Source organism: Phoxinus phoxinus (genome assembly GCF_949152265.1).
Source record: "Phoxinus phoxinus genome assembly, chromosome: 1".
Taxonomy (NCBI): domain Eukaryota; kingdom Metazoa; phylum Chordata; class Actinopteri; order Cypriniformes; family Leuciscidae; genus Phoxinus; species Phoxinus phoxinus.
This window is the reverse complement of record NC_136876.1, coordinates 4800697-4824913: the sequence shown is the minus strand read 5'-3', so window position 1 is coordinate 4824913 and position 24217 is coordinate 4800697. Positions and strand designations below refer to the sequence as shown.

At 36.8% G+C, this 24217-nt stretch overlaps 2 protein-coding genes across 3 annotated transcripts in view; one reads left to right on the top strand and one right to left on the bottom strand.

Moving 5' to 3' along the window:
- Positions 1-4466, bottom strand: part of LOC306999626 (uncharacterized protein) — a 39526-nt gene extending 35060 nt beyond the window's left edge. The window contains exon 1 of one of the 2 annotated variants that reach the window (XM_079614489.1): positions 4116-4466. The gene's annotated coding sequence lies outside the window, so the exon portion shown is untranslated. The remainder of the gene's footprint in view (positions 1-4115) is intronic. The other variant, XM_079614488.1, reaches the window with a different exon arrangement.
- Positions 1-24217, top strand: part of LOC306999562 (uncharacterized protein) — an 825164-nt gene that overhangs the window by 615925 nt on the left and 185022 nt on the right. The gene's annotated exons all lie outside the window — the stretch shown is intronic.

Below are 24217 nucleotides of genomic sequence, written 5' to 3'. Positions count from 1 at the left end.
CATACTAGAAACCTGTTAAAACATGCTAGCAATTCTTAGCTAAGTGCTAAAGCACGCTAATGCAATGAAACAGGAAGTTGTTGTTACTGAAGAAGGCAATGTCCAATCTGCCCCAAACTTCACACGTTTGATAAGAGTCCTGCCCTGAACACATCTACATGACAATTTTAAGTTAAAGTAATAGCGCCACCTACTGTCGACAGGAAGTGACACGTTTTAAACTGTGATGCATTGCTAGCGACATATTTAATATGCCATTGAGTTCTAAACATGCTAGAAACATGCTAAAACGTGCTAGCAACACTTACCTGAGTATTTACCTACATAAATGCACATTGCCCACCGTGCTCTGTCTTCCTAAAGCCACCGGGTGGCGGTGGCACGGGTGCGAGGGCCCTTTCATCGCTGCTTGCAGCTTTAATATTAGTATTATGTTTTGAATTTGTATTCGTTTTTGTTCATTAACAATGTTGATATGACCCACCATAGTCATTTAAAAATATTAAAAATAACACAAAGTGAAAATAAAGTGACAGTTTGGGGTTATGGAAATTACAGTTACCATGGTGAATACACAATACGCTACTAACAAGAACTGTAAATGAAACATGGAAACTGCTCCTGGTGAATAGAATGGAAATCATACATATCCTTCTCAGCTAAGGGTGCTTTCACACCTGCCTTGTTTAGTTCGGTTGAATCGCACTAGAGTTCGTTTTCCGAATTGGTGCGGTTCGTTTGGGCAGGTGAAAATGCAGCAATCGCACTCGGGTGCGCACCAAAAGCGGACCAAACAAGCGTACCGAGACCTCCTCGGAGAGGTGGTCTCGGTACGCTTTCAAACAAACTCTGGAGCGGTTCGTTTGTGGTGAGAACGTGATCCGACCTCGAACAGACCCAACTGCCAAATAACTGCGCATTTTTGGACTAAACCAGCTGCCGTAGTCAGCCGCGCTGTGCATTATGTCAATGTTTAGCAACATTAATGCACGCGTCGCCTCCTCCTGAAGTGACTCGCTGCGTGCATTGCATAAAACATTATTTTCAAGCCGCATTCTCGCTTCATTCTCAAATGTTATTGTTCGCCTAAAGTGGAGTAGACAAACTAATATAATAAACTATGACGAGGGATACAATCAGCCCACAAAGTAATTTCTCCATAGTAAAAAGCGGCGTGTTGTCTGCCGGATTTTCCTCCTCTTTGTTTACTTCCGTCAGTTCTGTTGGAATTTTCCCGCACATTAATTCTGACAATCAAAGTGCAGTTATGAAAATACGTTCAAGACCCATCTGGCCAACGAGTGATGTGGATGTTGTCATGTGACTGCATTTAGTTTCGTTTCATAAACTGATTCGGACCAGAGCAATCAGTGTGGTGTGAAAAGGAACCAAAACGCCTGAAAAATGCTACAAAGTATAATTTTTCTCCCTTGGTCCGGACCAAATGAACCGAACTACAGATGTGAAAGCACCCTAACACATGACGTAGGCTACCAGTAACGTGATTTATTGGTATTTTACTTTTATTTCATGACTTCCTAACTTACAACGTAACGATGTTGCATGCTCTTAATTTTCTTTTGCACTTTATATACAGTGAAGCAATACACAGCGCGCACTGCCGCATTTGCGCGTGCAATTGAAGAGTGCGCACTACGAGCACAGTAATGGCTGACAGGACAGGAAAGTAGGGCTGGGCGATATGGCCCAAAAAAAATATCACGATATTTTTTTTTCATATGTATGGATATGTATGATCACGATATTTTTTTTTATATCAGTCGATATCGATAATTATCGATAAATGTCAAATCTTTTAAAGACAGATTTTTACTCCTAAGTGAAAGCTGTAGAAACCAGTTTTTAAACTACTCTTTATTGTCAGAACATATCATGACAAACGCTTGCCAAACAGGTGAACATTTCACAAATCCGAGGTAGAACATTCAAACATTTGACATTTTTCCTTAAAATAAATATCTTTATTTCAGTAGTATTAGCTTGAGTTAGGATGCAGATTTAACTATATACAATTTATGTTCATTAACAAAAACAGTAACATCTGTTAAAAAAAAAGTAACAACATTATTTTTATTTGGTCAAATGTAATATTCTTTAGTTTTATTTAAATTAACCATTGGTCATCCAGCATCATGCATTTAGATCATGATAACCACAGATAAAATTTAACTTTATAGTTTCTATGGTATTTATGAAAACCAGTAGCCTAAATACATTATTAAAAACTGTAATTATATTCCATTAGTCTTTTAATACATCGTCTACATTAATAATATTATACAATTCAATATATATATATATATATATATATATATATATATATATATATATATATATATATATATATATATATATATCCCACCCACGCACATTTCATGGTGCAGTTAATATTACTAGGCTAACGTTAAATCCGTGGTAAATGATGGGAATGTGTCGACGGGAAAGCCTTCTGACTGTATCGTTGCGCACATGTTTCTCATGTTCGTCAGCGCCGCTTCATCTGCCTTTAAACTGGTTTAAATCACGGAGACATTTGTGTTCTTCACTGAATTCAAGTGCTTCTCACTGGATCTCGTGACCGAGACCGATCAGAGTAAACGCGTCTGTTCTAGTCAGTGAACTCGCGCTGCGCTGACGTTTGGACTTTGAGCCGAGCGGATAAACGGTCCGTGTGGCGCGCGGTTCAAATGAGATTCGTTCCGCTTTTGGCGCAAAAACATTATCGAACATTTATCGAACTCTTGATATCGTTTTATCGAGAAAAATTATATCGCGATAATTATCGTTATCGTTTTATCGCCCAGCCCTACAGGAAAGTAAATTTTTCTGAGGTGAGATACTTTTTATTTCAGTGTACAGTCACTGCCTGGTAGTTCCTATTGTGCTGTGTTTTCTGAAGTAGTCGTGATTCGCTTCTCATAACATAACATAACATAACATGCTCTAAACACACGCACGCAGAATGGATTTTCTTTTGGAATCGCTGCTTTGAACGATTACGTAATCGTGGCATCCGTAATCGCAATCGCGATTAGAAATTTGATTAATTGTGCAGCCGTACTCTTTATTCAGTAGAACATTTTTAGATGGTTATATTCTTTATTAGCCAAGATACTTCGTTGCAGATTTCTTATTATGACCCTTTCTGCGTTGACGTCGAGTTGGAGGTGCAAATGAAGCGAAGGAAGTGTAACTCTCAGGTGGGCAAAGTGAACTATCCCTTTAACCTCCCAAACAAAGTCTGTCTATTTATTTATCGTACAGTAACTGATGCCAATTCATTCATTGTTTTTAATTATTTGTATTACTTATCATAACATTGCTTCTTCATTAAAATACAGGTATCTAAAAATACAGAAAATAATATAAATCATTTAAATTCTTCCAAATATAAATAATGGTAAGAAAAATCATAAAATAAACACAGAAATAAACGAGTAGCCAACAAATCTGTTAGAAACACATTATTTGAGTCAGGATACATGATAAAAGCCTACAAAACTACTCTACTGAAAGACTATACTGTTATTTCTCACAATATAACATGGATAAATCACCAATAATAAAACAAAATAGTTAAATAAATAACCTCTCTTTATAAACCTATTCAGGCAAATAACTACAACGCCTTAATATGTGAATCTAAATATAGTTTGACTTTATAATAATTATCAATTGCAATAAAGTAATTCCATTATTAACATGTTACATATTTGTAAAGAAACTGAAATGATCATAAAACTCTTAAAAATAAAGAACATTTAATGTTTCCTGTGTCAAACTTCATTAATATGTAATAGCCTACAGTATTTGAAATGATGAAATGCCCAGAATAACCAAAGATCTGACTCAAAATCAATATTTATGATTATTTTCTAAGAAGAAACACAATCTAAATTTGATTATCAATTGAAATTGGAGTCACATTAAGCGTAGTATCGTGACAAATATACAAGTAAATGATTAGATTACATTTAATACTTATTAAAATTTACTTTATATTGCCCCTGAGTAATGAATGTGGGAAATTTCAAATCTATACGGGAATATTAAAAGTAAAAACAATTATATAACCATTAAGAGTACAAACATACCTTTAAAGAAGAGTAGTAAGAGGCGAAATGAGCAAAACACACCGGAAGTCCTGCTCTCTCACTCCTGCATGGACAAACACACGCGCGAATGAAGCGATATCACGATTAAAAGCGCCAGTTTCAAAGAGAGTTCGCTAATTACACGGATAAGTTACATGAAGTATTTATCAACGAAGTTTTAACACGATTTACACTGTGATGATGTTACAAAGAGACAGTAAATAGCACATGTGTGTATGAGAGAGTGAAAGACAGTGTGCTTCCCGTCTGCTTTCTAAGCGCGAATGAATGCTTAAAGGGGAAGTACTTCCTAATAGAGACCTAACATTTGTTAGTCCAACGAAAGTGCCTCAGTCTCTGTCTTTATTCAGGCATGAATAAATAAATAACCAGCGCTGGGGAGAAATGGTCTCTCAGCTCCCCAAGCTCTAAGTAGAAGGGGAGTATTACCACTCCAACCAATGAAACCATACATTACATCATATAATATCATATAACATAGTTATACAATACGTCTATAAATGGTCAGTGTCCGGTTAAAGCTCCACACAGACATGTGGGGCCAAACAGCTCCTTCAATGCAAACAACAGGGAACATGAACCCAGATTTCCATTGAAGCAACAGGGTCCTGCTTAATGCATAACAGATGTGACCATTACATTCATGTAAAGGAATGCTATACTGCATATGCAAGTCTCGGAGCCATGTGTACATCTACTTTCAGACGGACAAAATTTATAGTTATAAAGTCATATATTAAATAATATCCTGGCTCTAGGAAAGAAGAGTGGACATGATTGTGAAGCCCAAAAAGTAGATCCATCAATAATAATAAAACTCCACACCGGGGGTTTAATAAAGGCCTTCTGAAGCAAAGTGATGCGTTCGTGTAAGAAACATATCCATATTTAAAATGTTATACTACTGACAGGTGTCAGTATAACTCATTATAATATGCAAAACTGTAACTGTAAAAAAAAATAGCAGTGGGCGTTTACTTCCAAGTCTTCAATGCGGCACGCCCATAAGAACCGAGCGTTTCAGGAGCTAGGCTCAAAACCAGGGTAGAAAATAGCCTATTACTTATTCATTTTGATTTCAATTGTTTTTGAATCTAAAAACCAAGCGAACGTCATAAGTTGACCTCAGAAAACAATATAAAATTTTTTAAAAAGCCAGTTCATGACCCCTTTAAAACATTATAGGCACGAATCCCATGTTTCTTCGGCAAGAACTATTAATATATTTGATCAATGTTGCGGCAAACGCCCGCTGTCGCGCCCCTCGTTACGCGGGAATGAATGCCAGGTGAAGCTGGTCTCAATCGCACCTTGGGCTTTGTGGACGCAGTGGAACGTTGGGTCAAAGACTTTGATTTCTGAAGAGACTGCCAGTTTAATGTTAAATATATGTTGAAAAAAAGATTTACATGCCAGTTGTTGAATTTTGTTTTAGGCCAAGCAAAATTGGCTATTTATACAAGTAGAAAAAAGAAAGTCGAACAAAATTTGGGACAGAATGTAGTTGCAATGTTTTCAAACATGGTGAAAGCAAGAATATTGATTGATACAAGCTTATGGATGATCTCATTACCTTTGAAGGTATTTGGTGTTGCAATGAGGCTGTGTGCTTTGTGCTCTGTATCTGAAGGTGATTTGTTTTTTGCACATTTATTGTGAGTTGGGGTTGCTCTTAACATTTATGCACATTGTAATTTAAATGTACTGTTAAATGTATTTGTAAGAAAAGTTTGTTAAAATGCTCTCTCTCTCTCTCTCTCTCTCTCACACACACACACACACACACACACACACACACACACACACACACACACACACAAGCTTTCATTTCTATCCTTGTGAGGACATTCCATAGGCGTAATGGTTTTTATACTGTACAAACTGTATATTCTATCCCCTTACACTGCCCCTATCCCTAAACCTGCCCATCACACACACACACACACACACTTACACTGCCCCTATCCCTAAACCTACCCATCACACACACACACACACACACACACACTTACACTGCCCCTATCCCTAAACCTACCCATCATAGGAGACATTCTGCATTTTTACATTTTCAAAAATATATAATTTAGTATGTTTATTAACCCATTCCCCTCATGGGGACCGCTGGCTGGTCCCCACAATGGAGGTGAATCTCAGGTTTTACTATCCTTGTGGGGACATTCGGTTCCCACAATGCATAATATACCAAGTACACACACGCACACACACACACACACACACACACACACACACACACACACACACACACACACACACCACTGAAGCCTTGTTTAGGGACATTCTAAAACGCTTAACGTGAAAAACGCTTAATGTGGCTCACTGTACTAAGACAGTGATATTAAACTAAACTCAGTATACATCATATTAATAAACCATACTATGTATAAAAAAAAACGGATGAGTCCAGAATATGAACGCAACTTCTTTTTTTTTTTATAACCTCAAAACAACTTATAGAGAACATTCCCTAATGGTTATTTTTAAGTTATTGTTTTAGCCACCATAAAATAACGTGCATGAGACATTTAAATGTTTAATTAATTGTTAATTAATAACATTCTCATAATGTTGAGAGAAAACAGCTTGTGCTGTGTATTAGAATACTTCTGAACATTTGTTAACAATCACTACATTTATATAATATGCCTATATACATCCATAAAAACATTTTAAACATCACAGTAGTTTATAACACCATAGGCCCCAATAAACCAACACTCATATAGCCTATTAATAAATTCATATTAATATAGGCTATTCACATAGGCTATGTGAAGCACTGTTAAATATATTGAAATACATTTTGAAAATATATTATTTCAAAAATACATTGAACATAAAGCTTATAAATTGTTCTTCATGTTACATCTGTAAATATGTGTACATATACAGTAAGATAAAATATATTCATATCTTATATCATGCATAGTTTTTAAAAATTTTTTTTGCAATTTTATTTCTACACCACGGTAACCATTTCTAAAGCTATATTATATTATATGATTATATTAGGCCTATATTATATTATAGCCTATAACATGACTTTGTAAACATTGTTTTACTCATATGTGTCAAACTCAAGGCCCGACATTATTTTATATGGCCCGCAAGAGCATATGGGTGTCTTAAAATTAGGAACGAATGCGACGAAATTTCGGCCGAAAATAAAATTTCCGTTTTTTGGCCGAAAGAGACTAAAAAGCCGCCGCGCCCCTCCCTGTTCGGCGATGGTTTGACTCTGGCTCAGCGTGTTTTATGACTTTGCGTGCGAGTCCGCTTCCGAAGATGCATAACTTCGAAGCGCGTTCCGCTGTGTGTGTGCTCTGTGCTCTTCGCTCCGTGTTCACAGTGCGTTCTGCTCAATGTTTCGCAAGCAACCTCCGTGTGTGTGTGTGTGTGTGTGTGTGTGTGTGTGTGTGTGTGTGTGTGTGTGTGTACTAACATTTACGTCGGTAAGCTCAGCAGCTTCCCCTGATGCTACCATTGCTTTTTTTTCCATCTCTAAAAAGTGGCCCGTAAGGTAGCAAAAAGTGGGTCAGTGTGTGAAGGTGTGTATCGTCGAGCCTTTTTGTACCGGAAATCAGGATATACACTTCCCGCGAAATCGAATACACACCTTCACACACTTACGCCGATACACACCTTCAAGCCTTTTTGTACCGGAAGTCAGGATATACACTTCCCGCGAAATCGAATACACACCTTCACACACTTACGCCGATACACACCTTCACACACTTACGCCGATACACACCTTCAAGCCTTTTTGTACCGGAAGTCAGGATATACACTTCCCGCGAAATCGAATACACACCTTCACACACTTACGCCGATACACACCTTCACACACTTACGACGATACACACCTTCAAGCCTTTTTGTACCGGAAGTCAGGATATACACTTCCCGCGAAATCGAATACACACCGCGGGAATCTGAAACCTTTGGCCAATGAAATTACTGCACTGTACAATCAGCCGCGAATGTAAGGAAAACTGCGGAAATTGCACAAGAAGAAGAAGTAGAAGAAGAAGACTTCAAGGATAGAAGATTGAAGACAGAAGAAGACGGAGTGGTTGGAAATCTGAATATTTTTACAAATCCCGACCTCTGCATGCAACAGGTAAGCTAGGCATGGTTTTCATTGTGAGTTTATTTTGGCGTTACAGTATATCGTGATTTTTGCTACCTCTTTTGGCTGCAATGTAGCTAACGTTAGCGACATAATATTACTATTAGCAGTTGGCTTAACCTAATAACATGTCACCACGGACATGACAGCGGGGCAGAGACGGGGTGCAGTGAAGTCGTGTCGTTAAAAGTGGAGTTGGTTGTGAAATGTGAGGTTTATTTGGTGAGTTCATATTTTAGCGTTATATCGTGATGTTTGCTACCTCGTTTAGCTGGCATGTAGCTAATGTTAGCGACATAATATTACTATTAGCAGTTGGCATAACCTAATAACGTCACCACGGACATGACAGCGGGGCAGAGACGGGGTGCAGTGAAGTCGTGTCGTTAAAGGTGGAATCGGTTGTGAATTGTGAGCAAGACAGGGCAGGACTCGCTGATGGAGGTTAGCCAGAAGCTAACGCAGGACTGAAGCTACGGTGCCAAAATGCAGTCGTACAGAAAATGTTGGCGTCACGTCATTGACCCTGTGGTGGCAATTTTATTATTCATTGATCTTTAGTAAAATATAGATGATTCAAAGAATGTCACATGTGTGTCTCTCACTTGTAGTGAGAGAAGATTCTGTTTATGTACCTGGGGAGGCAGAAGGGGGAGACACTCCAGAGAACAGACGAACAAGGACCTCTGACCTAGATGTCAGAAGGTCATTTGGTGCAGGGGGGCTTAGTGGGCCAACTAATGTTATGGCTTCCTTGTCTATGGAAAACTACTGGGAGGAAGGCTCTGGGATGAAATTAGGCCTTGAAACTTAGATAAAAGCTAGTTGAGTCTGTCCGAGGGTGTGTCACTCTTCTGCACAGGGTAACAACTGTGTATTAGACTGCTCCTATTCTTGCAAGAATAAATACTTCTATTTTATAATTAGACTGAGTGTCTCCCTTACGCAGTGATGTTTGTTTGATGAATTTTTGCCACAACAACCCATATACATATATATATATATATATATATATATATATATATATATATATATATATATATATATATATATATATATATATATATATATATATACCCAGGTGAAAAAAAGTATACTAAAATAAATTTTATTTAAGTGCACTTAGTACACTTCATTAGTACACTTCCATAATGTACTTAAAGTGCTCTATTTTCGCGCACTTATTTTGTACTTAATATACTAAAAGCTTATCTTTAGTACTCCTTAAGATAAACTTAGTTAGTTTTAAAGATTTTTTTAACATCTTTAAAAAAATCTTAGTGTACTCAACTGTGCTATTTTGAGACATACTGAATATGAACTAAAATATGCTATTTCATACTATTTCAGCTTTAATTTATTTTATTTTGTTACCCCTTTTAGTACAATTGAACCCATCTTTAATGCATTTTTAAATACACTTATAAATTATTTAAAATTTAAGAATATATATTTTTGTATTGCTCACATTTTTTTTATATAGTAAATCATTTCTAATATGTTTTAATACTGTGAACAGTACCTTTATAAAACATAATTAAATATGTTAATGGTGTATTAAAACAGACAGTAAAAAAATATTTGTATAAAACACACACACTTTGAAAGCTAGTAAACTTTAATGTATTACCCAGTGTACATCAGTACAGCAGCATATGTAAACTGTAAAAAAATATTATAAACAACAACAAAAAAACTAACTTCAATAAACCTAGTCAATAAAGTGCAGTCATTAATAGCTGCAAACAGTTACAGTACTGTTACTGATTGGTCTTTGAGTTTGCCTCATTGTTGCATTCCCTTCGAATCAGTGCTCGCACCTCAGACGTGTTGGAAATTGTTTGATCACAGTGTCTATGAAAGGGGAAAAAGATGAGTTTATTTTATATTAAAGCAAAATTAACCTCTGTTAAAAAAGTAACTGTTCCCTATCAAAAGGCAAAAGTGAACTTGCACTGCTTCGATGATGCTATTGGGGAACAATGTCCTCTAGGCGCCTCTTTAATTCACCTGAGTCGCACTAGTCGTGTCATAGGCTGTCGCCAGTCAAATTCTATTGCTGTGATTGTACAGCTTTTCAAACACCGGTTCACATGGAGGGTGTTCCTCATAGCGTCATCAATGCAGTGTCTCATTCCCTGTTCTCAGGGAACAGAGGTCGTAACCTAGACGTTTTTTATTACAACACAGTACACTGTAAAAAAATTCTAACCTCTCCAAGTCAAAATTTTCTAGTGACTGGTCACATCAAAATTTTATAATTGGCCCAAGTGCAATTCTTATTGCAATAGTCTGTTAACATTGGCTCAATGATAAATAATACGTCAGACTAATTGAAAAATTTAGATGTGATCAGTCACTAGAAATTTTTGACTTGGGGATGTAATTTTTTTTTTTTTTACAGTGTATGATGTTTTGACATTTCCCTCTGTTGTACATACAAGGTGAAAAAGACATACTGTTAAATGTATTATAAATGCATTAAAGTATATTTGTTTTGTACTAAAAACATACTTAAGTACATATTTATTACATTTAATAGTAAGTCTTTTTCACCTGGTAAAAATGGAATTATTTAACATGGCATGTAATGCTCATGTATTCATGATCATATATTTTAACAGTAGACATTTAATATAAAATGTTAATGTAATTCAGAAAAGGAGTTAATAAAATAGCTCTTGAACAACTGTGAAGTCTACATATGTCACTGTATCACAGCAAAAAAGGGCAATTTAGGCTAACTGTTTAACTGAAAAAGTATACCCAGCCAACAAGAATAATAATTAAAATGTACAACAAATGCTAATCTTGTTTTAGTCAGCCCCCTTTGACTTTGACAGCAAAAAAAAAAAAAGAGTTATGTACAGAAACACATACACTCTTCAAAGAGTTAAGGAAATTAGAAGTAGTGCAAAATATTGTAAGCCATGACAAGTGACTTGCAGCTGTCCCAAAAAACAATTAAATAAACAGATTTTTACATGAATGACCACATATTAGACTAGACTAGGAAACTAGGAAAAAATGTTGGAAAAAACTAGGACAAAAACTAAAAAGTGAGCTATTTATTTATGCAAACAGCAACTAAAACTTACCAGTAACTTCTGATAGCAGTATTTTAATCTCTTCGAGATTCGACTTGAAAAGCTTGACTCTGATTGGTCAAATTGCAACAAAAAAGAGGAAAAAAGGTTTCCTCCAAGTCCTCTAAAGAAACACGATCGCTCCAGTTTAAATTTAGACTTCTAATCTCTGAATTATTAGAGATTAGATTAATCACATTCAATGAACGCACAGCCGTCAGCAAGCTCAAGTTACACAAATGTACTTTAATTAAGAGCAACATAAGTATGTTTTCTTTAAATACACTAAAACTTCACACAAATGGTATGATTGTGTTAGCATATTTCTTAAAAATTTAACTAAGCATATTTATTACCAATGTACTTGTAGTGCTTTTTTTTTAGAAATATATTAAAAGTATTCTTGTGTTTAGCATATTTCTTAAAAGTATAATTAAGCATATATTTATTACCAATGTACCTTTAGTGCATTTGTTAGAAATACATTAAAAGTATGCCTGTGTTTAGCATATTTATTGAAAGTATAAGCCAAGTCAAGTCAAGAATATTTGTATAGCGCTTTTCACAATACAGATTGTATCAAAGCAGCTTCACAGTATTAAATTAAAATAATAATAAACGTCCATGTTTGGTAATGCTAATCAATATTAATAATGATTGATTCATTAAATTGAATATCCCCAACTGAGCAAGCCAAAGGCAACAGTGGCAAGGAAACGAAAAACTAATTCAGGTGACCCAATGGTGACCTAAAACTCCATCAGGTGACCTAATGGAGAAAAAAAAAAACCTTGGGAGAACCCAGGCTCAGTCGGGGGCCAGTTCTCCTCTGGCGGTTATGAACTAGAGGCCGGATTTAACTGTAAGATTAAAACATTTATATGAATGCCTGGTTAAAGAGATGCGTCTTTAATCTAGTTTTGAACTGGGAGAGCGAGTCTAAGCAACGAACAGTATCAGGAAGGCTATTCCAGAGTTTTGGAGCTAAATGTGAGAATGCTCTCCCTCCTTTGGTGGACTTAGATATCCTGGTTATAACCAAAAGCCTTGAATTTAGCGATCTTAAAGAGCGCGATGGATTATATGGCGATAGAAGATCCGTTAAATAGACTGGAGCTAAGCCGTTTAGGGCTTTATAAGTCAGTAACAATACGTTATAATTAATACGGATCTTTATAGGTAACCAGTGTAGAGATGATAAGATTGGTGTTATATGATCATATTTTCTTGACCTAGTAAGAACTCTAGCGGCTGCATTGTGGACTAACTGTAGCTTGTTTACTGAGGATGCAGGACAACCAGCTAATAAAGCATTACAGTAATCTAGTCTCGAGGTCATGAATGCATGAACTAACTTTTCTGCATCAGAAACTGATAGCATATTACGTAGCTTAGCAATGTTTCTAAGGTGGAAAAAGGCCGTTTTTGTAACATATGAAATATGATTTTTAAAAGACAGGTTGCAGTCTAATATGACACCCAGGTCTTTTACTGTAGAGGATAAAGTAACAGGACATCCTTCTATGTTAAAGTTGTATTGTGAGAGGTTTTGTGGGCGGTTTTTTGAACCGATAAGTAGTACCTCTGTCTTGTCTGGATTTAATAGAAGAAAATTACGCGTCATCCAATCTTTTATATCTTTAACACACTCTGTTAATTTTGATAATTTAGCGTTTTCATCCGGCCGTGATGAGATATATATTTGAGTGTCATCAGCATAACAGTGGAAACTAATTCCATGTTTCCTTATAATATTTCCAAGTGGCAGCATATAAATTGAGAATAATAGAGGGCCTAACACAGATCCCTGCGGCACTCCATAATTTACTGAAGTTATGATCGATTTTTCTCCATTTAAATGGACAAAATGGTAACGGTCTGATAGGTACGATCTAAACCAGCTTAATGCCTGTCCCTGAACACCAGTGTAATTTTGAAGTCGATCTAAGAGTATTTTATGATCTATAGTGTCAAACGCAGCACTAAGATCGAGTAAAACTAGTATTGAGATACAGCCTTGGTCAGAAGCTAAAAGTAAATCATTAGTGATTTTAAAGAGCACAATTGAGCGGACACAACTTTTTCTAGTATTTTAGACATAAATGGAAGATTTGAAATGGGTCTATAATTTGCTAGATTATGTGGGTCTAATTGTGGTTTCTTAATGAGTGGTTTTATAACTGCCAGTTTAAATATTTTTGGAACATGTCCTAAAGATAGAGACGAGTTAATGATATTGAGTAGAGGCTCTTCCACTACAGGTAACACTTCTTTCAGTAGTTTAGTTGGTATAGGATCTAATACGCATGTTGTTGTTTTAGATGAAGTGATAAGTTTATTTAGCTCTTTTTGTTCTATAGTTGTGAAGCGCTGTAGTTGTTCTTGCGGGGTGATAATTGAGGCTGATTTATAAGGCACGATTGAAGATTGAACGTTTACAATTGTGGTTCTGATGCTTTCTATTTTCTCAGTGAAGAAGTTCATGAAATCATTACTGCTAAACTGTAACGGAATATTTTGGTCAGGTGACATTTGTTTATTTATTAGTCTAGCCACGGTGGTAAATAAAAATCTTGGATTATTTTGGTGGTTTTCTATTAGTTTGCGGAGATGCTCAGCCCTTGCCGCTTTTAGGGCCTTTTTATAACGTGACATACTGTCTTTCCACGCGATTCTAAAGACCTCTAAATTAGTTTGTTTCCATTTACGCTCTAAGTTACGGGTTTCTCTCTTTAGAACATGCGTAGTATTGTTGTACCATGGTGCTTTACTTTTCTCTCTGACCTTTTTTAATCTAATGGGTGCAACAATATCCAATGTTCTAGAGAGAATGGTGCTCATAGTGCTAGTTACTTCCTCTAATTCGTCTGTTTGTTTGGGTTCAGGCAGTAACTGAGACAAATCAGATAAGCAATTTGAGAAATTATCTATGGTGGATGGAAGGATTGTTCTGCCTGGTTGGTAACGCGGCGCAGTGTGACATAGTACTGTAGTCCGTAATATACAAGTTGCCAGGAAGTGGTCACTGACACCATCACTTTGTGGAATGATATCTATATCGGTTGGATCGGTTCCATATGATATAATTAAATCGAGTGTATGATTAAGACGATGAGTTGGTCCGGTGACGTTTTGCTTGACCCCAAAGGAGTTTAATAAATCTGTGAACGCAGCCCCTAACGCATCATTTGAATTATCCACGTGTATGTTGAAATCTCCAACAATTATTGCTTTATCGACACTGACCAATAGATCTGAGAGAAAATCTGCAAACTCTTTTAGGAAATCAGCGTAAGGCCCTGGCGGTCTATATACGGTAGCCAAGGCTAGAGATAATAGGGATTTTTTTCTTACATCTAAGAGCGTAACATTTAATACAAGTACTTCAAACGAATTAAATTTGTCACCTGTTTTCTGATTAACATTAAGAATATCTCTATAGATTGTTGCAACACCGCCGCCACGACCAATCAGACGGGGCTCATGCTTATAACAGTATCCTGGGGGAGTGGACTCATTAAGACCGAAATAATAATTTGGTTTAAGCCAGGTTTCAGTAAGGCAAAGTACATCGATGCTATTATCTGTGACTATTTCATTTACAATAACCGCCTTAGGTGTAAGCGATCTAATGTTCAGAAGACCTAGCTTTAGACATTGTTTTTGTTCACTAATAACAAGATTTTCTGTTTTAATAACAATTAGATTTTTCCTAGATCCTGCAGTAGATTTATTATTTGATCTAACTAAACGAGGAATAGACACAGTTTCTATTAAATGTTCTACACTAGTATTTATATCAATTAATTTGGTGCACAAAATAAATAAATATACAAATTACTTTCTTGTAATTAAGTGGTTTTTTTAGTGCACTAAAGTTCACTTTATTTTCACCTGGTGAAAATACTTTAGTACTTAAGTGTAATTAAGAAAGTATACTAAATACCATTGATATTTTAAATTGATTTTTAGGCCATATAAATAAGATATTGAAAAATTACACAGAATTGTTGTATTAGTGTATTTCTTACAAGTACATTTTTAATGCATTAAAAATAGTTAATTGTTAGTGTACTTTTAGATAGTTTAAATTATTTCAACAAAAATATGTTAGAAATGTATTCACAAATGTGCTATTTAAGTACACTATATAAATATACTAAATAGCACTAACCCTGAAATTTATTTTAAGTGTAATTAGATAGTTAACCTAAATTAATTTAGTTTAAAATATATAAGCAATACTAAGTGCTAAGTGCACTTAAAATGTATTTTAGTCCATTTTTTTTTAAATCCAGGAATACATTATAAGTATAATTTTTATATAATTATATATTATTATTATTATTATTTAATATTACGATCTGTCTAGGTTAAATCGTAAAAAGAATAATAGACATGACTCCCACACCCAGTCGTCAGACCAAAAGAAACCAACGAGTCCGAAGTTTCGGTAAGAAAAAACGATAAACGTTTTATTAGAAAAAAAATATGAAGAAAAAAACAAACACACGTAAAATGTAAATATCTCCAAAGTAACAAACCAGTGGGTGTAAAATCTTCAGGAAGACCCAAGGCCCAAAATAACAAACAAAACAGATAATAAACAAAATATCAAAACTAACTTCCCTCAAAGTATCCAAAATCAAAATCCAACGAATTTCCCTAAATACACTTAACAAAACAGAACGAACGGAATTTCAAAGAAAAGGGCAGGTCAACCCTACAAAAACACTATCACTGAAAATAACAGAAACATAACATAAGCTAACTCAGGAAAAATGATCTGACGGCTGGAGAGGAGACAGGAGAAGTGCGACCGGCCCGGAATCGCAACAGCTCGCCTTCAGATAACGGAAGCATTCTTTTAAGCCCGCGTTAACCAAAGGGTGGAGCCATCTCACAGCTGATCAGGATTATCCTGCTTGGAACAAATAAAAGAAAACGAAAGAGACAAGAAACACAACAGAATATACAAACAATATACAATCAAAACAGTATACGGAGTTACATAATTCCGTAACACCCCCTCCACTAAGAGTCAACGTCATTCCTATACAGAGCGTGACAACGCATCTGCTAACACATTCTCTTTTCCTTTCTTATAACAGATTTCAATATTAAACTCTTGTACAATCAATGCCCACCGCATAATGCGTTGATTAGAGTTCCGCATTTTTGCAAGAAAGGTTAGTGGATTATGATCCGTAAAAACTTTGACGGGCAACGGACTAGAACCCACATATACTTCAAAGTGTTGAAGAGACAGCAATAGCGCCAAAGCCTCTTTCTCAACAGTGCTATAATGCAATTGATGTTTCAAAAACTTCTTCGAGAAGTAACACACGGGATGATCCATGCCATGATCGTCTTCTTGCAGGAGGGCAGCACCAGCTCCATTCGCACTCGCATCCACTTCAATTTTGAAAGGCAATGAAAAGTTTGGGGCTTTTAACACAGGAGTGCTACATAACAAAATTTTAACTGAATCAAAAGCTGTTTGACAAAGATCAGACCAGACAAAGTCTCGAGATTGACAGAGCAGATTCGTAAGAGGCAAAACAATATCTGAAAAATTTCTGCAGAAGCCGCGATAGTAACCCACCATGCCTAAGAATCGTCTCAGTTCTTTTTTCGTTCTTGGTGTAGGGAATTCTAAAATAGCTTGCACTTTAGCAGAAACTGGACAAACCTGTCCCTGACCCACCTGCTTTCCCAGGTAAGTTACTGTAGCTTTACCAAACTCGCATTTTGCGAGATTAACAGTAAGTGAAGCCTCTTGAAAGCGATTAAAAACGTCGAGAAGGGTTTTCAGATGATCATCCCAGGTGGTGGAATAAATCACAATATCATCCAAGTATGCCTTACAATTAGGAACACCGGCTAATACAGAATTCATAAGGCGCTGAAAAGTGGCTGGAGCATTTCGAAGTCCGAAAGCCATAACGGTGTATTCTAATAGGTTGTCAGGAGTGGCAAACGCAGAAATTTCGGCAGCGCGAGGTGTTAAGGGTACCTGCCAGTAACCCTTAAGCAGATCTAACTTCGTAACGAACACAGCAGAACCAACTTTATCCACACAATCCTCCATACGAGGAAGGGGAAACTAATCTGCTTTTGTAACTGCATTAACCCTTCGATAATCAGTGCAGAAACGAACTGAACCATCACTCTTGGGAACCAGAAGACAGGGTGAACTCCAAGGACTGTTACTAGGGACAGCAAAACCATTGTCAAGAAGATACTTTAACTCGGATTGCATTAAGTCACGTTTGGTGGGGTTTAAACGATAAGCATGCTGCTTAATTGGCGTATGATCTCCTACTTCAATGTCGTGAAATGCAGCAGTAGTACGAGAAGGCACATCTGAGAAGAGAGCATTGTGAGATTGTATTAGCTCACTTACATCATTTCGAGACGAACTAGGCAGATATGACAAAAAGGATTCTAAATCTGCTAAAATTTGCGAATTCTGCAATCGCACGCCAGTTACAGGAATACTTCGTAGAGTCAAACCATCTTCATCGGGACAACATGTCGCATGCACAGAAACAGAAGCTACCGGGGCAATAGGGTTATTAGACTCTTTGTCATCGTCTCGCGTCACATAGGATTTTAACATATTAATATGACATAGGCGAGTCTTCCTTTTCTTGCAAAGCAGATCCCAAAATTGGGAATAGAACTAAAACTTTGTCGCCTTTATCGAAACCGCGAGCAATTGACTTTTGATCAAAATGGGTTTTCATCTTCGCTTGAGTACACGATAGAGAGATACGAGCCAGATCACAAACTTTATGCAACCGCTCACGAAAGGAGCTCACATAATCCAGCACGTTAGTAGAAATGGATTCCCTAGACATCCACTTTTCTTTCAAAAGCTTGAGCGGACCTCGGACAGTGTGTCCAAAAACCAAGTCTGCCGGACTGAAACCTAAATATTCCTGTGTGGTTTCACGAATAGCAAACAACAGTAATGGTAAGCCTTCGTCCCAGTCTTTCGCAGAATCAGCACAATAAGTACGTAACATAGACTTCAAAGTCTGGTGAAATCTTTCCAAAGCGCCTTGCGACTCTGGATGGTAGGCGCTTGCCACACAATGCTTTATATTCAACTGCGTCAACTTGTTTAAACACCCTTGACATAAAATTAGACCCTTGATCGGTCTGCACTATTTTTGGTAACCCAAAAGTAGAAAAAAATTTAATCAAAGATCGCAAAACAACCTTAGTACTCAGAGAACGTAATGGCACAGCCTCTGGGAAACGAGTAGCAGTACACATCATCGTGAGTAAATATTTGTGCCCAGCTTTCGTCTTAGGCAACGGACCAACGCAATCTAATATGAGGTGTTCAAACGGTTCTCCAACCACGGGTATAGGACACAAAGGAGCAGGAGGAATCGTCTGGTTTGGCTTCCCAACGAGCTGACAGACGTGACAGGACCGACAGTATTTCGCTACATCCGATTTCAAACCAGGCCAGAAAAAGTGTCTTAAAATGCGTTTATACGTCTTCGTGATGCCCAAATGACCCGAAAAATTATGGTCATGAGCCAAATTCAAAACGTGAGAACGTGAGTTTACAGGTACCACAATCTGATAAACTGAATTGCATTCAAATTCACAAACAATTGATGACCACTTGCGCATTAATAAGCCATCGTCCCAGAAATAAGCAATAGGTCTCTAATCTAAATCATCTTTCTCCACCGCTGACATTCGGCAACGAGCAAGAGAAACGTCCTGTTGTTGCTCAGTGATGAATGTTGCTCTGTCAATGAACAATGACAGGTCAACTTCAGCACTTGAATGCGTGGACAGCGGCTCAGAGCGCTTTAGCACATGAGCATCAAAAGAATTAGGAGATTCTTCAACAGGTTCAGTCAGATTCAAGAAACTATCGGAAAGACCTACTACATCTCCGAACTTACGAGCTTGCGCTCGCGTAACCGCGCACACAGGAAACACTGAAGGAAATTCAGAAGCCAAATCTTTTGAATTTTGAAGTTCATAAATCGGATCATTGATCAATTCGGGTAATGGCAAAACTTTTTCTCCGGCAAGATCATTGCCGAGGATCAGATCAATTCCTCTAATAGGCAACTGCGGACGTACGGCAACTTTAATAGCACTAAATGCAAAGGTACTTCAAGTATTCCCAGTTCAATGCCTTGAACCAAGACATTTGAATTGCATGACGAATCTTTCGAAAATGGTAACACACTATCAAGTATGAACGATTGAGCTGCTCCAGTGTCACGGAGAATCCGAATAGATTTTATCTCTTTTTGATCAACGAAAGACACTATACCCTCAGAAATAAATGGATCATAAACTGAATCAACCTTTTGTTCATCGAGGTTAATTTTCGATTTCACACGAACGAAACCAACACTTTTAGGATTGTCCCCTCTTGGTGACTGATTTTTCTTTTTCAGTACTGGACACACAGCGATCAAATTACCAAATTCGTAACAGTAGAAACATTCACGATTTTCTACTTGATTTGGAACCACGGTCTTCGAATATTTCACATTTTTACCCACACTAATTTGAGAATTTTCCCGACGATTAGGTGGAAAAAAATTGTTTTTGTGCGTCAGAACGAATTCATCTGCACAAACAGCGGCCTGTGAAAGTGTGGTCACTTTCTGATCATTTAGGTGAACCACAATTCTATCGGATAACGAATTCTTGAAATCTTCTAGTAATACCAATTCACGAAGTTTGCCAAAATCACTTATCTTACTGGATTGACACCACTTATCAAAAAGAGCTCCCTTGTCACGGGCGAACTCCACAAACGTCTGATTGGCAGCTTTTATATGACAACGAAACTTCTGACGATACGCTTCTGGGACTAATTCATAAGCTCTGAGCACAGACGCTTTTAATGCATCGTATTCAAGACTCTCTTCAATTGACATAGAGGCATATACCTCCTGCGCTTTCCCAACCAACTTGCACTGAAGTAGAAGCGGCCAGATTTCCCCAGGCCAATGCAAGGCGGCAGCTATACGTTCAAACGCGTTAAAATAAGAGTCAACCTCGGATTCTCTAAACGTAGGGACCAATCGAATTTGTCTGCTAATGTCAAATTCATTTGAATTTGCAAAAGGTGACACATGATAATCAACATTAACAGTAGGCCTATCAGGTGATACAGGAACTTTAAAAGTACTCACCGGCAAACGACGAGCGCCTTGGCTTTCCAGCTCATACTGCTTCATCTTTAAAAGCTGTGTGTTATGCTCCTGCCGTTTAACTTCTAGATCAAGTTCTTTAAGCCTAACTGCCAATTTAAGATCCTCTGTGTTCAAACCTACAAGCGGATTAGCAGCAGCGTTTCCATCAACAGATTCCTCAAAAGTAGCTTCCGCACCCTGCACACCCGCTTCGGCATTTCGTAACTCTGGACTGGATTCAACTCCTTCTAAAATTCCAATCCTCACTAATTTTTCACGCAACGCTTCTCGAATTACCTCCTTTGTCCCAGCTCTTTGAATAGGTATATTATAAAAATCAGCCACCAAAAACAAGTCAGCTTTACGACATTTCTCCAATGCTTCAAAAGTAGGTTTAAGGCTAAAGGATTCAATGCTAAACTCCATTATATAACTATTTCCAACCCCTTTACACAAGTAAAAACTGCCAATCAGAAACAACAATAAATGCATTTAGCAAATAGTGTACACACCAGTAAGAGATCCTAACAAATTTTCCCCGGAGACGAAAAAAAAAGAAAAAGAAAACATCAAATAAGCAAACAAAATATGGCCTAAAGAAAAAAAAAAAAGAATAAAAAGCAGCGGACGAGCCCCCATTTATTACGATCTGTCTAGGTTAAATCGTAAAAAAGAATAATAGACATGACTCCCACACCCAGTCGTCAGACCAAAAGAAACCAACGAGTCTGAAGTTTCGGTAAGAAAAAACGATAAACGTTTTATTAGAAAAAAAATATGAAGAAAAAAACAAACACACGTAAAATGTAAATATCTCCAAAGTAACAAACCAGTGGGTGTAAAATCTTCAGGAAGACCCAAGGCCCAAAATAACAAACAAAACAGATAATAAACAAAATATCAAAACTAACTTCCCTCAAAGTATCCAAAATCAAAATCCAACGAATTTCCCTAAATACACTAACAAAACAGAACGAACGGAATTTCAAAGAAAAGGGCAGGTCAACCCTACAAAAACACTATCACTGAAAATAACAGAAACATAACATAAGCTAACTCAGGAAAAATGATCTGACGGCTGGAGAGGAGACAGGAGAAGTGCGACCGGCCCGGAATCGCAACAGCTCGCCTTCAGATAACGGAAGCATTCTTTTAAGCCCGCGTTAACCAAAGGGTGGAGCCATCTCACAGCTGATCAGGATTATCCTGCTTGGAACAAATAAAAGAAAACGAAAGAGACAAGAAACACAACAGAATATACAAACAATATACAATCAAAACAGTATACGGAGTTACATAATTCCGTAACATTAAATAGTTTATTATTGTATTTAAAGATGGTTTCAATTGTACTTAAAGTGTTAACGAAATACATTAAAAAAAAAATGAAATAGTATATTAAAAATACACTTTAGTTCAACTTCAATGTGTCCCAAAAAAGCACAATTTAGTACACTAAGATGATCTTAAGTTTATATTAAGCAGTACTTAAGATAAGCTTTTAGTATATTAAGTGCAAAATAAGTGGGTCGAAAATAGAGCACTTTAAGTACATTATGGAAGTGTATTCCCAGGTGAAAATAAAGTGTATTTGAGTGCACTAAAAAAACACTTAAATACAAGAAAGTACATTTGTAGTACATTCCTATTTTTTGTGCTAAAGAAAAGTTAAAAAATTATACACTATATACACTAATTAAAAGTATATTTTTACTTAAGTAGTACTTAAGTGTAATTGCGAAAGTATACTAAATAACATTGATATTTTAAATGTATTTTTAGTGCATAAGAAAAAAGATATACTATTGAAAAAATACACAGAAGTGTTTTATTAGTGTATTTCTTACAAGTACATTTTTAACACATTAAAAATAGTTCATTGTTAGTGCACTTTTAGATAGCTATTATAAGTTTAAATTAAATTGATTTTACTTAAAATATATTTAAAATGTAATAGTCAAAAATTTAATTTTCCCAAAAGTGCTATTTAAGTACACTTTATAAAAATAAACTAATTATTACAAATTCTTAAATTGATATTAAGTGTATACTCCCAGGTGACCCAGGTGGAAATTTTTTTTTTTTTAAGTGCACTTAGTACACTTCAATATCTGGTCATGTGGCTGATGGTCATAAACCTTCCACCTCCATGCAGAAAATATCTCCTCTATGGGGTTGAGGAAAGGTGAATAGGGTGGAAGGAAGAGACTTACCAGTCTTGGGTGGATTTCAAACCATGTTGTTATTGCTTGAGAATGATGGAAAGCCACATTGTCCCAGGTAATTACAAAGGTCCTCATGTTTTCATGAGAACCAGGCGCTGCTCTGGACCCAGGCGCTGGTGGAGATCATTGAGGAAGGCAAGGATGCGCTCGGTATTATAGGGTCCACTGGCTCACTGCATCTCTCACTGGGCCTGCTCTTCTCCCTTCTCCTCCTTTTATAAGTGTCAATGTAATATAAAAAAATAACCCCTGCCAGTCTAAGCCAGACTGAAATCAGCTGTGGTTGGTCCAATTTACCCAACATAAATCAGCTCTGTGTCAATTATTCAATTGTTTGTTTATTATCAGCTGAGATATTTTGTTTTTGAAATGATATCATTGCAGAAGCAGAGGTTTTTATACTGTATCTAAGGTTTGGAATATTGCTTTTGCTATATTGGGATGTTGTGTGTTAACATTCGTAAATACTACAAAAACAATCTATAATTTTGTTGGGAGGTATAGCTTGTCTGTTAAGAAAATGTAAGAATTATGGAAATGTGTTCACTGACTGCATATTGTGTGAAAACGACATGAAATGTATGAATGGTGTGGCCACAAAACAATGCTGTGCTAATTGTGTTTAGAGTTTTGAAAATGTGACAACTGGCTGGACAAACGCTTGTTACCGACTGAAAAAAACTGTAATGTGAACGATTAGCCCGGATGATTTTCAGATAAAGTAAAAACTGTAGGCGACAACATCCATTAGTCAAAAGTATTGTGGGAATATGTGAAGTTGGTAGTTTGTGGTCTTATATCAGACAATTTAAGTTTGAGTTTTTTTGAATAACCACGCATAAATAATATTCTCTCAAAAATGCAAACATGTACATACATGTTGCTCACATATTATGATAGACATGTTCGTGCTAAATAATTACACCTTTGCCATTAATATGTTTATAAGCAACTGAAAAAAATACAAATATCAGGGCATGTCAAAACATCTCAAGGACCCCAAAAACACCTTAGACCCCAGAGGGTTAACAGTAATCTTTCAATGCCTGGAAAGAAGCTGTTGTCTGTGGTGGTGGGGATGAGCCAGACGAGCCACGAGTTCAGGCTCGCTGATATTAGAGATGAGTGCATTGTCTGGGGAGCACGTCGACGTGCCGCCCTATGCCTAGGTAACGAGACCGTGCTGCTCCGATTGGGCCAGAGCCGTCATGTAGAAGCTCCGGCCCCCGACTGTGGCAGTTTAAAGTAATCCACTTTGGACTTTGGGGTTAATCGACCGACTCCAAATATACATTGAAGACATGTATATTGTAATGACCTAGCAGTCAGCGCTAGCAGCTGGGTGCATTATGGGAAATTGTGTGTTGGGAGTTGATTTATGCGTTATTAAAGCAAGATGGTTGGGTTTTTGTGTTAAATAAAGTTGTGTGTG